This window comes from Equus asinus, chromosome 5 (assembly GCF_041296235.1).
Source record: "Equus asinus isolate D_3611 breed Donkey chromosome 5, EquAss-T2T_v2, whole genome shotgun sequence".
In the NCBI taxonomy this organism is placed as follows: Eukaryota; Metazoa; Chordata; class Mammalia; order Perissodactyla; family Equidae; genus Equus; species Equus asinus.
Window position 1 is genome coordinate 40,963,579 of NC_091794.1, and position 14,380 is coordinate 40,977,958.

General features: G+C 38.4%; 1 long non-coding RNA gene across 1 annotated transcript in view; it reads left to right on the forward strand.

The window, feature by feature from the left end:
- LOC106829303 (uncharacterized) overlaps window positions 1-4,307 on the forward strand; it is a 267,300-nt gene extending 262,993 nt beyond the window's left edge. Inside the window, exon 4 of the long non-coding RNA XR_011503275.1 lies at window positions 4,028-4,307. This is a non-coding gene — a long non-coding RNA (uncharacterized lncRNA). The remainder of the gene's footprint in view (window positions 1-4,027) is intronic.
- Window positions 4,308-14,380: the final 10,073 nt, after the last annotated feature.

Consider the following 14,380-nt stretch of genomic DNA (forward strand, 5'->3'; position numbering starts at 1 on the left):
TTGCTCTAACCTTTATCAACTGGAAAACTATACTGGCACATGCAGCTGAAAAATTAAACTTTGAGTATCCTCCCACCTATCACAAGGCCGACACATTCTTGGGTTTCCTCAGGTTACCATAAAAAAATTAGAAAACTGGAAAAAATAAGAACATAAAGAGGAAAAAGTTATTTTAGAAATTTTTTTCAAGCCATCAAATAAATAAAAGATCCAGTAGCTGGAAGGTAAATTAAAGACAACTGCTATACTTTCATATACCCATTTCCTTCTTATATCGATAGATTTTCAGAATTATTTTCCTGATTATATAAGAAATACATGTTCATTGTAAAAAAAAATGGAAAGAAGTATAACTAAGGAAATAAAAATTGCCCATAACTACACCTCCTAGAAAAAACTCACAATTACTATTCTTCTGAATTTCCCTCTAGCACTTTTTCTATATATTTAAATATAATAAGATATAATTTATAACAGAATTTACTATGTATCACAAACTATGTTGAATATTTTACATGCATTTTCTCATTTAACTCTTTCAAGAACCTCATGAGTGAACATGTATATATTAGTACTTAGTATTTAGTGTATATATGTACATATATACACATATATACACACACACATATATGCTTTTTGAAATGTATATATACTAAACTTTGTAACACTCCACATGTACCATTTTAAATTCTTCTCTTTTCTCTTAGAATTATATTATGAGCAGCACCTGACGTGCACTAGAGGTACCTATCACTCCATGGCACCCTCACCCCGTAGCCTGCTAGTTCCTTGCAGGTAGCATGAAGTAGCATGATCCCACCTCCAGGCTAACTTAACGAGGACGGACTCTTTGCCAAGGAGAGCCAATCCACCAATCTTTCCTTAGAAAATGGAATTGAGGAACAGAAAAAGAGACAGGCACACAGAGTTCTATGCTAGAGATTGAGGCCATTTTCAGCCATGGGCACATTTAGTTAGCAGAGAAAGCTTGTCTGGAGAGAGAAACAAGAGAATGGAGGAGATACACAGAGAGGAGCAGAACTGAGAAACTGGACAGCCTTGTGTCCAGAGAGAGAGAGGGGACAGGAAGAACAGCTGCTGGAGGCATCTCCAGTTGTAGGGACTACTTGCTATCTTTTCTCCAAATGCATTCCAAAACCTGTTTCTGTATGTTTCCTCTAAACATATTTTTAACTTAAGCTAATTTGAGTAAATTTCCCTTCTTAAGATACCATGTCAATGTGTATCAATGACTAACTTGCTATGTGAAGGGCTTCATTCCAAGTGTCTTATGTTCAATTATCTCATTTAACGTCTTTTAATCTTCATATTAACCCTAAGAGGTAAGTATTATTATCTTAATGTTGAATATGAGGAAATTGAAGCTTAAAACACTTAAGCAGAAGGTACTGCTTAGGAATGGCAGGTTTACTGCGCCCCCCACCCGGCCCCCATGCACACACTTTTTGCCTTTGTCATCTTCTCAAATTCTACTAAAATGACAGAAAGGGGAGTTTTTGGAAAGGCTGATACACATCAGGACTAAGAATACAAGAGCAGTAAAAATCAGATGAACAAGTGTAATTGATTAAATCCAAGAAAGCAGAATCCTAAACTGACAGTGATAAAATTTGAAAAGCAACTCATTTTGCCTTTTGTAACTGACCCTAAAACTCAGGAGAGACACCAAGAAGTGGAGGAGAACATGGGGCTAAAAACTAGAGACACAGGAGCTGGCCCCGTGGCATAGTGGTTAAGTTCTCATGCTCCGCTTCAGTGGTGTGGGGTTCGCAGGTTCAGATCCTGGGTACTGACCTACACATGGCTCATCAAGCCATGCTGTGCAGCACCCCACATACAAAATAGAGGAAGATTGGCACAGATGTTAGCTCAGCAACAGTCTTCCTGGACCAAAAAGAGGAAGATTGGCAACAGATGCTAGAGAAATGTTTGATAGTGTTGAAACAACAGTTCGAGTCCCAGATCTGGGATCCTGCTCCACAAATGGAGGTGCCTGCTCCTCCCTCCTCTCTCTTCACCCCTCTCCAGCAAGATACTGGAGATTTAGTCCGGGGAAAGGGTAAAATAGAGGGTCCTTCAAATGGGAGACCAGTGCATTTAAAGGTGTGTGTGCTGTGTCAAAAGCAGGGCATTTGGATACCATGTGTCCCTCTCTTCACCTACTTGTCTTCCAAAATGCTGGCAACCAGACTCTTCCTGTTAGGCAGGAGACTGGCATGCTATCTCTTAGGAATCAGCCTAGCCCAAGAGAAAACCTGAAAGATACTGACACTACGAATTCCCTAATGAAACTGCCCAGCCATTTCACTACCAGCCAATAAGCTCCACCCACCCATACACTACCCTTCTAGTCAAACTTCTAATACAAATAGCTTATGACCACCAGATAGTACACAGATAAAATACAAGTGGGAATAAAAACGGCAACTTGGATTAGACTTTAAAAACTCAAAATGTTCTGATTATCATGTGACTATGAATATATGAGACATATTCATGAGATAATAAACCTATGGGGGTAAAAAGACCAGAATGCTTTAAAGAAGTACATTCAGAGGACACACAGAACTCTTGGATATTAAAATATAATAGAAATAAAAAATTCAACAGAAATGTTAGAAGATAAAATTGAGGAAAGCTTCTAGAAAGTAGAGCAAAAAGGTAAAGCTTTGGAAAATAGAATAGGCAGATAATAGGAAATGAAATCTAGAAACAGAGAACAGAGAAAATGGAAGGGAGGAAACTAATACAGAAATGATTCAAGAACCTTCTCCAGAACTGAAGCACAGTATTTCCAGACTGAAATGGCTCCCTGTGGGTTCATGATCATGGATGAGAAAAGACCCAACACAAGACACAGCAGTGTCAAATTTCAGGATATTTAATACAGAATAACAAAATAATAACAAAAGTATTCAGATTAGAAGTTCACACTTCATTGAAAATATCATTGATCAGCTTGTCGGTAAAGCATGGAGGTTAAGAACGCGAGCTCTCCACCCAGCTCACCCAGATTCTAATCCCCGACTGTACTTACGAGCCTTGTGACTCTGGGAAAGTTACTGAAACTCTGTGTCTCAACTTCCATATCTGTAAAATGGAGAGTAAACGTAATATCTACCTCGCAGGTTTGTTGCGAGAATTATATGAGATAATAAACATAAATACGTGCAGAAGTGTGACTGACACATGGTGGTGAGCAAATTTTAGCCTTTGTTATGGAGCCTGTTATTAGCAGCTCTAGAAACTAGAAGGCCGTCGATCAAAGCATTCGTGATTCTGAGGGCACGTGATTTCTGATTTCTAGTCTAGTCTTCTTTTCCCAGCCAACTATTAGTTAAGTCTGAGAGTAAAATTTTAGACATACACAGTCTCAAAAACTTTACCTCTTGTGTGCACTTTCTTGGAAATCCGTGCTCTGCCCAAACAAAGAAGAAAACTAAGAGAGAGGAAGACATGGAATCCAGGAAAAAGGAAATCCCATGCAAAAGACGGAAAAAGAATCCCCATAATGATAGTGAATGGAGACCCCAAAACAATAGCTAAGCTTCAGCCAGTCCAGATGTGGGAAGTCAGAAGGCTCATGGCAGAATTTCTTTAGGAGGATATTTGATATATATGTGTGAATTGAAAGAAGATTTGCACAACTGGGGAAGCGTTTGTGAATAAAAGAATTACAAATACACAGGAAGCTAAGAATGTTTATTCTTACAATAACACCACCTAAAAATTTTTTTTAAAAACCAAAACTTGTTCAGAAACGAAAAAGTAATAATAGTACCCAACATGACTAGCAAGGTCTCATGTTTATATGGTCATAATACTATACACACTGTAGCGATGTAACCAAAATTATGATAAAACTTTTTGGGAGAAAGGGGAAAGAGTAAGGGTGTATGTGTATGCTGGGGATAGAGGCAGTGAAAGAAAACTAAACTATAATTTTCCATAGTGGAAAGTCAACAGATAACAACTTGTTTGCTTATTTCTTTTTTTGTTTTTACAGTGGTGGAAGTATGGAGGCAAATATCCTAAGAATCAGTTAAAAGAGCTGAAAGTGGCTGCCTCTGGGCAACAAAAATTGGAAAGAGCTAGGGGCTGGCCCTGTGGCCGAGTGGTTGAGTTCGCGCGCTCTGCTGCAGGCGGCCCAGTGTTTCATTGGTTCGAATCCTGGGCGCGGACATAGCACTGCTCATCAAGCCATGCTGAGGTGGCGTCCCACATGCCACAACTAGAAGGACCCACAACGAAGAACATACAACTATGTACTGGGGGGCTTTGGGGAGAAAAAGGAAAAAAATAAAATCTTTAAAAAAAAAATTGGAAAGAGCTAGAGTTCTGCTGTTTTTCTGTAATAAGCCTTGTACAACAATTTGACTCTCTAAATTATGATCGTGTGCAACTTTGATAAAAATTAAAACTGGGTTCAAAAGTAAGCATTGCCTAAAAAATTGGAACACAATTAAGTTAAAATAGCAACTTGGATTAAATAAGACCCTCGCTCAAGGTCACAGAACTTGAAAGTGGAAAAACTAGAATTCAACATTGCGCCCTTACATATATAGACGCTTCCTTCTAAGGGATGGATAATACTCTGTCGGGTGAGTATTTCCTAGTTTATTTAGGCAGTCCTCTGTTATTAACCATTTACGTTTCTTCAAAATTTTTCAATATTATTATGTAACAAACATCTTTATATCCTCAAACATTAATCTCTGATGATTTATTTTAGATAAATATCTAGAAATCGAACTCCTTTGTTAAAAAAAAAAATGTGATGAACTCTTTAAGCCTCTTTGTATATATCCCCAAATTATTTTCCAGAAAATGTGTATCAAATTACTCTGACACCAGCAATAGAGGAGAGGAACTCTCTTAGCATACTCTCACCATCATTAAGTATTAATTTTCAATCAATTTCGTCATTTATTAAAAGAAAATATAATTTTATTGACTTTTCAAAAGAAAAATCATTTTCTGTTCATAGGAATAGTGGCCTGGCAGCCAGCAAGTTTAGTGACATCCTGAAGGCAGAGCACCGAAGTCAGTCATCAGTGTCCACTTTGGGTGTTCTTGCCTTTGATCAGGATATTTGGGGAAAAAATGCTGTCGCACAGTTATATAATACAGACTTTATTATACTTGGTCTCATAAAAATAAGCTTTATTCTGACCTGAGGGAAATTAACGATCTTAGACTTTAGACATGGCCTTTCATTTTTAGATGTAGGTGTGTATTTTATGACTATCTTAAATTCACACAATGCTTCTCTTTCGAAAATATTTATCTAATATTCATTTAACAAACTTTTTAAAGTGTCTACAGTGTTCTGGAATGTACTAAGTGCTGGGGCATAACGGTAAGAAAAACAGTTTCTGCTTAAGAGCTCAATCCTTCCGTGGGATTTACATAATACCCTCAGAAAGTCCAGATAATCTCAGCAATTGAAGGAGAAAATTATTTTTGAAAATTAAACGTCTCTATACTATGAGAAATAGTGGTGAATAACTTGACTTCCTGACTGCCAGCCAAAAACTCAGTGTACTTAGAAATCACTGCACATCAGAATATTCAAATTAATCATGTTCAAGGATATCATGTAATACAAGTAAGTATATGGTGTGCACGTGTGACTCAGACACCAAGTAGTCTCTATTCTGTCTTTGAAAATGGATAGAAATAAAAGGATTTTCTTCATCTGAAATATATAGAAAGTCCCCAAACTCTGTTTTATCTTTATACATTTCTGTAACTTAGTTTTTTGTCAGAAGAGAGATTTGATCCTAGTTTAGAAAACACAACTCAATACTGTTACATGGTCATTTCTGTCTTTGAACTGCATTGTCAATGACACTTCAAAAGAAAACTAGCTATGGGACCTGACACACACTTTAAAATGTCATCGCTGAATCATGCCTCCATAGTAAGAAGGAAAACCTCACAGAATTTTCACCCACAGACATAGACCATCCTGTTGCTCTGCTTCTCAGGCTCAGTGACAGTTTCCCATTTGTCCAAAAGCTATTTCTGTGACAGAAACATGCCTTCTCTTTATTAAGCAGATCCGGAGTTATAACTCTCTTCACAAAAAAGTACTGCTTAGAAGCTATCTCCTGGCCACAAGAAGTGCAGACAAAATCACTTTCATCCTCTACTCTCCCCTCACAGTGCTCCAAGGACTTGATTTCCCTTTTGAAAAATGGCTTAGTGATTAGAATGGAGTTAGGGTGTATTTGTAGAAAGGCAGATTAATGGTTAAACCGTGTCGGGACAATAATTGGATAGTGTTATAAACATCAGGAGCATGGCTCTCCAGTCCCAATTCTAGTGAGTGGCAAGTTAAAGAATCTATCTAGTATCAAGGGCCATGCTTCTCAATGTGCTTCAGTGAAGTAACTCATAGGTATATCCTTCTATTTCTCTAACCATTTCCCTATTTTTATGCTTCTTTTTGTGTAGTACTGAAAAAAGAATAGTTTTACAAATCAGACAGACATGAGTTTCAATCTTGATGCCACTTAATAGCTATATCAACTTGGCTTAAACTCTCTAAGCCTCGGATTCTTCACCTGTAAAAATGGGGAAGTGCCCTCAAGAAGGTGGAACGTAACTCCCACTCCTTAAGTGTGGGCTGTGTATCGTGACTTCCTTCCAAAGAATACAGTACAGAAGAGAGGACAAATAAATAACTTTACAGTGGAGAAATCTGACAAGTCCTCCCCCAAGACTGACATCAGCAGTGATGGGTCATGTTGATGGCGTATACCCTTGATACCATGTAATGAGAATGGCACTTTTCCTCTGTGGTCTTTTTCCCAAAAAAACCATAAACCCAATCTAATTATCAGAAAAACCTAAACTGAGGGTCATTCTACAAAATACCCTGACCAATACTTTCTATCTTGCCTACTTGTGAAGATCAAAACATTTTTAGTTATTATACGCTGTTAGGTAATTATATATTGCTCAGAATATACATTCTCATCCCATTGATGTCAGGCTTGGCCATGTGACTTGCTTTGACAAATGAAATGTGAGTGGAGGTGAAGCATGTCCTTCTGAGCTTCTGTCTTGTGATTTTGTCATGCTGTTTCTCCTCTGAAACCCCCATTAAGGCCTCTCTGTCAGTCAGCCAGAATCCTAAATGAAGACAATAAACTGCTCAGTGGTGGCTGACCTGTGACAGACATGCAGCATGAGACAGAAATAAATGTTATTCTTGTAAACTACTGAGATGTTGGAGTCATCTTTTTTTTTAAACTTCTTAAAATTTCTTTTTTTAAAGATTGGTACCTGAGCTAACAACTGTTGCCAATCTTCTTTTTTTTTTTATGTTTCCTTTTTCTCCCCAAATCCCCCCAGTACATAGTTGTATGTTCTAGTTGTGGGTCCTTCTAGTTGTGGCATGTAGGACGCCGCCTCAATGTGACCTGATGAGCGGTGCCATGTCCGCACCCAGGATACGAACCCATGAAACCCTGGGTGGCTGAAGCAGAGCGGGTGAACTTAACCAGTCCACCATGGGGCTGGCCCCCTGGAGTCATCTTATGACAGCAAAACTTTGCTTAAAGTGAGGACCCGCTCTACTGAGTAATGAGGTTCATACCTTTTCCCCTTTTTCTCTCCCCTTCTTCTTCCTCCAGTTCTCTCCCCTTCCCTCCCCCTCTTCTACCACCTTCTCCTTCTCAGGTTACACTTATTGATTTCTGAGTCTCTCTTTCCTCTAACAATTGTCTTTAGAGGAGCATTCCAGCTTCTCCTCTTGAATTTGCTCTTAGCTGTTGACATCACTTTCATTTTTCTAGTATTTTCAGCCAGAGGCACCAGTGAATGATTGAGGCTCAGATAAAATCCTTTGCTACTCGTCTGCCTTGTTCTTTATTCCCTCCACACTGGTGTCCTAGTGAAATCAAATTAAAACTAACATCCAGAAACCCTTTGGATGGAGAAAGAAACCACCACAAGGAAAATTAGGGGTATTTTTAAAGAGGTTAGGAGGTGATTATAAGCATGTAAGTCTCATACTCACTTTTTTTCTTTAGCACCACCTGCCTCCTGAATCGCTGCCCAGTTGCCAGCTGCAAGTACTAGCTCCAAAGTAAGTCTGCCCAATTCCAAAATTCTGGTTGACTCAGCCAACCTTCGTGTTCACCCAGGACTTACTTAAGCATCCAAAATGACTTAAAATGTAGATTTCCTCATCGAAAGATATCTGCACCTGGTAAATGATGCAAAGGGCAAATGGGCAGAAAGGGCTCCTTTTAATCATGCCCAATTTCAACTTCACATGCATGTAACTTGTATGGGAAAATAATATCATTAGATTCATCGAAACTTCACAAAATCAACTATCCAATCAACTATCTTGCAGAAAGGAAATGTCCACAGCGCCAAGTCAGAAGGGATGAAGCTGTCAGACAATAGCAGAAGGAGCTGGTATTCTGAAGTCAGGCACAGTTTACATCAGCTTCAAGACGAATTTCATTGCCACAGAGAGCGAGCGTTGCTCACTGACATAAGGTGAACACACACAATTTTTTCTAGTCCTGTAAAAAAGATTAAGGGGTTTGATTTTCCTTCTCAATTTCAATCTTAAAATTCAGATTGCCCTCTAAGGAATTCATTTATCTCTCTCCTCTGAAGATATAGGATATATCTGCCCAGGCAGGTGCTCTGGGCATCTGGGAGCAAAATTTGAGGAGAAAGTCAGTCTGCAAGATAGTTGGTTGTTCAGATGTAGTCCATGTGCTTCCTCCATGAAAAGTCCTGTTGGTGCAGCTGGTGCAGGATTTAAAGGAGACTATTGCGCAGGGCTGGGTTGTTACAGTGGGAGGGAGAAGAATGCCATAGGGTTCAGGAAAATGCAAAAGTTCTAGAAAAGCACCTGGTATAGGATACATTTTTCTGGTAAAAAAACTTAAATGTACAGTTCAGAAAGACAGAAAATTGTCCAGTTTATTTTGTCACAATTGGCAATTAGACAAAATTTGAATAAATCGGATTCCAAATCCTGTTAAGATCTGATGGTAAGCGGGATTCTATAGCTTCTAGAAAACTGATTGGGCAATTTTCACAATGTATAAGATTCTCTGCAGAATTTCCATTACTGTTCCTTTCCAGGCCAAGAAAGAGGGAGAGAAGAGGAGAGTTATGGATGGGACAGTCCACTTGGAAAACACTTAATTGCCTAACAGGTTTTGTTTAATTCAGCAAACTGGTCCTTAATTTTTCTGAGCTCACTATGGAAACCTTTGCTGGTCATCACATTTCTATCTTTTCCTATTCCTTGTTCAATTGTTTTTGTTTGTGGGTGTGTTTTTTAGGTTATTTTATTATCTTGTTTAAATCTTATTTTTAAAGTTTCTTTTTGGGAGCAAGAGCCAATTTTCTAAAGACATTGTACCATTTTCGTGTACAAATTTCATAACACCGTCTTGATAAGGATGTTTTGAAACACATTTTTGAACACAACCTACACCATCTCCTTGAAGGCAAAGCAGGAAAGTCATATATTAAATATTCTGATCACCATGTACAATTGCTAGGAAGAAAAAATCAATAGAAACAATTAAAAGTGTGTCAAACATAATAAAAAGAACAATTACCAATCAAACAGATGGTTATCATCTTGACAGTTTGAGACAGAGGTTAAGCTCAGAAAGTACAGCATTTGAATTCATAAGAGAAAGGAATGCATTCTTAAAATATCACAAGGCAATACTTTTCAGAATATCTTGTTTCACGTCTTGTTAGGACTTGATGTTAGGCACTCATGAAGTCTAAACTAAAATTAATGAATTGTTAATGTGGTGTACACTTGTGGCTAGGTCATTTGTAGAAAACTTTGTTACCTGGAAAACTTTTTAATATTCAAACATTAGCATACTACTTAAAAATATGGCGGATGGACAGAGCACTAATGGCCAAGGTGAGTTGCTTAGGGATAAAATTCCGTGGACTGGTTCTAGCTTCAAAGTCTGTGGCTGGACAAGATCTTTGAATTGAAGGGGAATGGGAAAATACCTGAGATTTTGGGGATATGGTGAATGCATTCTTTGCTGGAATGGGCACTAGACCACTCTAAGATATTATTCATTTCCTCGTGTACTAAGTCTAGATGTTTCAGGTACTTTGGGTTATTTGATAAAGAACATAACATGTGTATAATGAAGAAATAATAAACACTAATATAAATACATAGAGAAATATGTGTTCTGGACATTTGTCTTAGACAATAGTAGTAGTCGTATCACAGGACTGAGCTGTAAATTTGTTTAAATTAAATGTACATATTTTTGTTATTAACTTGCCTCAGTGTTGGATCCTCTTCCCCAAACCCCTCTAATCTCTCTAAAAAACAAAGAAAAGAAAAAAAATCAGAGCTGTTTATCCAGTACCAGTACCCCTAAGTACTTATTTTAAAATCAGTTAAAAAGAAAATTCTAGGCTCTCATATTCCAATGGTGGGATTTTTTGTTGTTTTTGCTTTTTTCCTACAGTAATGTCTTAGTTTCTTTCTTTTTTTTCCCCTATTACTTTGTGTGGCAAAGTTGGCTTATCTTCATGTGCACCTTATTTTATTGTGATTGCTAGTTTTTAAGCATTCATCAGGTGATAAATTATTCCATTGATGTATTACAATCATATCTGAGGGCATGTCTTCCCCAGGAACTGTTCTTATGCTCCTGTATTACAACTCATTTTTTTTAAACAATAGAATTAAGGATGTTTGCTAAAGGAACTTTGACTTTTGAGGGAATTTCTTTTACACTTAAGACAAACTCCTTGACTACTTTTATTATCATTTTGATCATTACTGCTATTTCTCATGCAGTTTTATTTTTATAAATAAATTGCCTGGGATGGTGACTTTGGCTTCCCAGGAACCATTTATGCTTCCTTTCTGGTTTGTGTTAAGGTCATCAAACAAGTAACTCCAAATTAGCAAGGTGTTAGTGCATTAAATATGAAATAGGATTTTTTTAAAAAGTGTGTGTTAGTGGATGGCATCTGAATTCCTCTTAGGGAGACAAATGTTTTTGAAAAGGAAACTGCCTATAGTGCAGAAGATGAGGACCGAGGATTATAGTCTGGAAGGAAATATATGGAAGTATTAGCTAAACTGTTCAGCATGGAAAGTTATTACAAATTTTGGGGTTTTAGTGAGGAAGAGAAAAATGAGAGAGAGATTAGTCAGACAGGAGAAGTGCTCAAATTATATGACAGAAGACTGCAGTCTGCAGAGAGCCAGTTGGCGGATAATTCCTGCTAGCAGGCCTATTGAAGGAGTTTTAAGGAAAGGATTATCTAATATTCAGTTTTAAAATGCTTTCTATGCAATTTTGTGCTCTGAGTCCCCTCTTTCCTTGTCTTAAAGCTTCAGAGAAGTCATCTATAAAAATAACTGACATCCTTTTGGAGAAATCAAGAAAAAGTCGTTGCCCCTCCCTGTTTTGTGTAAGACAGAGCAAAAAGAATGACCACTGGGGATGAGATGACACTAAGACTCAGAGTTCAGCAGGAATAGGAAATGAGAACTACTGATGTCCTTGAAGATGCCAGTTAGTAAAAATCTGTCTGAAGATGGGGTAGTGGGGACAGGGAGTGGGTTTTCTACTTCCCGAAGGGATAGAAGGGTTGAGTTGATTTTAGGGTAATCTTTAGAAACAGTGTTAATTCGGTTGACATTTAGAATACACCTATAAGTGATAAATACAAAACCTATAAAAATTATTTTTGAAACAGAAGACCTTGCTATCAATGCAAATATGTTTTCTTTGTCATCTGACTACGTCATATACCTTATGTCCTCCATGGTGTGGGTTGGAAGAATATCGTTATCTTTTCAAAATGCAGATGCTGGGACGTGAAGAAGGTTAGTGACGTTCTGAAGGCCAATCTGTAAGTTAGAGGTGGAATGGAGCAGAATCCAAAACCCACAACTCAGCTTTGTTTCATGGTCTGTAAATACTACGGTGGGAATAGCAGATGCCTGGCACTTCACTAGCTGTGTGACATGGCCATGTATCTCAGTGGTGTCATGCCTCATTTTCGTTTTAATAAAAAAGTAAATAATAATATTGAATAGTTTTGAGGATTAAATGCTATAACATGTGCAAAGCATTAAGCACAATGCCTGCAACCAAGTAAGCATTCAGTGAGTGCTAGCATTATTTGTTTTTTAAATTATCATTTGGAAAATATTTACTATTAATAAAATTATCCACAGTCCTTTCAATTCCTATCATTCCAGAAAGCATCGTCTGTAAACATTTGAGAAGGATTTTTGGAGCAGGATTTGAAAGGGTTCTGATTTTTCAGCCCACGTCAGTTTCAATCTCATGGACACTACAAATTTATACTAATTGTATAAGGTCTGAAGGGAAATCTCAAGTGACCCAGGGACTCAGATCCTTCGAATCCTCCTGCCCATTGATTCTTACCCTGGAGCTGAGTCTGCCTGGGCCCAGGCATAATCTTCCACAGATGCCTCACAAACTGAGAAATCAATAAGAGAATCCATCGCAGCTGATGGTACAAGAGCCAAAATCAGCGTCTGCATGTCAAATTATAATACTGTGGCCCCACCTTATCCCACAACATTTTCTTTATCATTAAGATTTAAGTATCAAAGTTTAGGACTTCCTCCATCTTCTTGAATTTGGCTTATGTATCATAGATTAGAGATGATGAAAGGAAACTTTTATCATGGTAGAAGGCAACTCTTTTCTTAAAATTGAGAAAATTGAATCCCAGGGATGTTAGTGACTTGCTCACGTTCCACAACAAGTCATAGGCTTCTTTCTAATGAAGTAAAAGTAGAAGACTAATACAGTCAGGTAATTGATTTGGGTTAAAACTTTATTGATGTCTGATTGGCATACAATAAACTGCATTTTTTTTTTTTTAGGAAGATTAGCCCTGAGCTAACATCTGCTGCCAATCCTCCTCTTTTTGCTGAGGAAGACTGGCCCTGAGCTAACATCTGTGCCCATCTTCCTCCACTTTATATGTGGGACACCTGCTGCAGCATTTCTTGACAAGCAGTGTGTAGGTCTGCACCTGGGATCTGAACCAGCAAATGCTGGGCTGCCAGAGCAGAATGTGTGAACTTAACAGCTGCCCCACCAGGCTGGCCCACTGCATAAATTTAAGGATTATGTTTTGATGAGTTTATGTATAGACTCACGAAACCAACACCACAATCAACATAATGACCATACCCATCAGCTCAAAGAGTTTTTTCTTGTCTCTTTGTGATCCTTTCCTCCTGTCCCTCCTTGCTCTCTGTTACCCTCACCCCTGTTGTCCCAAGGCAACAAGTCCAGGGTCAAATATTAAATGTTATTTTATAATACGAATTTTTTTACTTCATCGTTTATACAGAACATCTTTCCTATCCTAAAGCACAACTTTACCTATTTTTAGGCTTCTGCGCCATGCACTCTCTGTACCCACTGAAATCCGGGGCTTAGAGACTTCTGCAAAGTTCCAGACTCATGTATCTAAGCATTCATGGGCTATCTCCATCTCCACCCTTGATGCCCTACAGGTATCCCCAACTTGTTACGTCCAAAGTTGAGCTAATATCTCTGCCACCCTCTCAAACACACACAGGTAGGGCTGGGCCTCTGTTTTGTTTTCTTTTTAGCAGGGAAGGATTCACCCTGAGCTAACATCTATTGCCAATCTTCCTCTTTTTTTTTTTCCTCCCCAAAGGCCCCCAGTCCATAGTTATATATCCTAGTTGTAAGTCCTTCTAGTTCTATGTGAGCTGCTGCCACAGCCTGGCAACTGACAGATGGGTGGTGCGGTTCTGTGACTGGGAAACAAACCTGGGCTGCTGAAGTGGTGAGAGGGCCGAACTTTAACTGCTAGGCTGTCAGTGCTGGCCCAGCTGTATTTTTTTAAATCTCCCCAGGCAGTGCTAACATGCAGCTAGGATGGTGAACCACTGGCTTAGAGACTAGAACCGCAGCTCCTCAGTAGAGAACACAAAGCCTCTGTGGTAATTCCAGGCCTACGTCTCCAGTCTGATCCTCTGCTACTCTGTGGCTGACACTTTGTACTCCAGACTCAGAATACCTGCAGTTTATTGTTCTCGAAACGTTTTTTCAGCCTTTTGCACGTTATGTTCCGTCTCTCTTCTGATATACCTACCAAACTCTTATTCACATCTTAAGACCCTGCTCAAACAGTGTCTCTTGGGTGAAGATTTCCCTGACCTCTCTATGCAGAGTTCATGGCTCATTCTTCTGCTTCCATTTTACCATGTATATTATTTCTATTATATATGGTGCATTCTATTACATTATTCTATTATATTACATTTATAATAATGACTCACTTAAATGATTAT